This window comes from Phalaenopsis equestris, unplaced genomic scaffold (genome assembly GCF_001263595.1).
Source record: "Phalaenopsis equestris unplaced genomic scaffold, ASM126359v1 Scaffold200143, whole genome shotgun sequence".
NCBI classification, from domain to species: domain Eukaryota; kingdom Viridiplantae; phylum Streptophyta; class Magnoliopsida; order Asparagales; family Orchidaceae; genus Phalaenopsis; species Phalaenopsis equestris.
In genome coordinates this window covers 57,795-60,572 of record NW_018219980.1, presented here as the reverse complement: position 1 = coordinate 60,572, position 2,778 = coordinate 57,795, and positions in this window count along the sequence as shown.

Here is a 2,778-nt window from a genome sequence, read left to right as displayed (position 1 = left end):
TTTTGAGAATTGACCTACATTTCAATTCTCATTTCTGAATAAATCTTAAATTTTTGATTCTTTACATTTGAGGTCGGTCCTTACATTCCGACACCTTCTTTGGAGAATTGACCTACATTTCAATTCTCATTTCTGAATTAATCCTACATCTCTGATTCATTACATTTGAGGTCAGTTCTTACATTCCGACACCTTTTTTTTTAGAATTGACCTACATTTCAATTCTCATTTCTGAATCAATCGTACATTTCTGATTCATTATATTCAGGGTAGGTCCTTACACTCTGACTCTCTCTCTCTCCATCTTTTTGAGTCGATATTTGAATCTCAATTCCTACCTCGGGGTCAACACTTACATTTTAACTCCCATCCTTTGGAAATCTTTGAAATTTTGTAACTCAAAATTCACTCTCCAATCCCCAGCGAGAGTCCCTACTCCTTTGTTTCAATCAGACGATCACCTGCTAATTTCATAGCAGAAATAAATCACACACACAACTCTAAACGTACTTCTCAGTCTGCTGACTTAGGAGTTTGTATTAGTTTTTGTTGATCTCGTCGGTCAACGCCAATACTTGTGGTGTGCTTGGGGAACACACCACACCTATTGGGGGTCCATTTGTTGACCTCATTTTTAGTTGAGTTTTAGTTTTCCCTTTTCAGTTGCCTAAGGTCTAGCAATAGGACTTTTCTATTGAATATTCTTAAAAAACTAGAAAAGGAAGGTGGGGTCAGTATGAAGTTCCACATATTGGTTCTAACCTCTACCACTTAGAAGGTCGGGTCAGTATGAAGGGGCTTAAGATGAGCCCCCATTGGATTGCTGACCTTAGGATTAGCCCTGGGTGTTGGTCCGGAGCTAGTTCACTCACCTACACTCACTCTCACCCACAATCACACAAAACCCAAAATTGTTGACTTTGATCCCTCGATCTTTTGGGAGACTCATGTAGATAGTCCCCTAAACCCACTAGCCCTAGGCTAGGGTTTAGCTAAAACTAGTACATAGAGGACCCAAATGGGGATTCCATTGGCTCATAGCTCATATAGGGTGGTTGGCACCCCAATTCTACCAAAAATACCTAACTTGGCCTTTTGCCCCAAAATCCACCCAAATTACCTAAATGCCCTTGAAACCTTAAATTTGGCCAAAAATTCCCAAATTTACTCAAAATACCCAAATTTATTCAAAAATTATTTCAAACCATTTCAAAATACTCAGATTACCCAAAATCACCCAAAATTCCAAAATTTCCAAAATACCCCCAAAATTGTCAAAATTAAGAAAATACCCTTGGCACCCCAAATTTTCCCAAAATCTCCAAAATCGTTTCAAATGTCTCCAAAACCAGGTTGAACCCTTCAATTGAACCTAATTTGGCCAATTTGACCATTTTGACCAAAACCCCCCAAATTGCCTTTAAATGACCAATTTCCCTAAATTTACCTTAAATGTCCATCAATTTAAATTCTAAACTCAAATTAAACTTTCATATAATCAATCCAAACCAAATCCAAGACTAATTGGCCCGCTCTTTGAGCTCAATCTTGATCTAAGTCAAACCTCAATTTTAGCCCTATGACTTAATCTCACATAATTAAACCACATAGCTTACTCAATTTGCCCAAATTTCAATCCTAAATCTTTTATAACACTCTTACACACAAAACCTGACCTTCATTTGGCCTTGGTGATGCCTCAATTTCATTTAATTTCAACCCAAGTCCAAAAATCTCCAAATTATCCCCAAATTGGTTGTCTCCAAATTCCACCAAATTGAATACCTTAGCCCAAAACTTGGCACCCAATTTATGTTGAAAACTCATCATAAAATTCCTATAGACCATTTTCAAAATTCAATGTGAACCTCATCCAACCTTAGCCCGACATAGACCCAAGTCTAGTCTAACATGCCCAAATTGACAAAAATCCCAAAATCCTTCAAATTGAGCTTCCAATTGGACTCAAAATTATTTCAATAATTCACAAAAAATCTTCATGAACATCATCCACACAATGTTGATCAATCAATTGGGCTCAAAGCATTGGATAGCCTATCTCAACCCAACTCTTAGCCATTTGAACCCAAATTAGACCAATGCACCAAAATTTACTTAGCCATCTCAAAGCCACCAAATTGATGACTCCATAGCCAATAAGTACAGTCTATTGACTAGGCTAAACCACCTTGGACCAGCCATGGTGAGCTATGGACAATTGGATCCCTAAATTAAGGTATTTATGCCCATTAATGGGCCTTAATTGAAAATCGCCCCCATCTTCACTTTCCATTGAGGGATAACCATAATTAACCCTCCCAATGGCTCATTTGACCTCCTGGCCACCTCATATGGCTTTACCGGTTGGCCTAGGCCCAAAACCGAGAGCCACCCCCATGGCACCTCACCCAAATCAAACCTAGAGGCCAGCTCATCCAAATCAAACTGTGGAGCTCCTCTACCCTCCACCTAAGCACCACAATGCACCCAAACTTATGCCCTGAGAGCCAACCCATGGCCATTTTTATAAAAACTCACCTCCCACGGCCATGGGAGGTGTGCTAAAATTTTATTAGAGAGGCCTCTCCAAACTTTATACAGAGCTTCCCTAAGATCCCCTCAGTACATTCCAACCATTTTCCCTCACCCATTCCCATTGTCGGAGCTCAATTTTGAGATTGAAACCCTGCCGGAAACCCGGACAGAACCCAATACACCTCCGCACTCTACCAAACTTCAATTGCTTGTGCCCAAAGCTTCACAAGAGTGAAAGAAGCC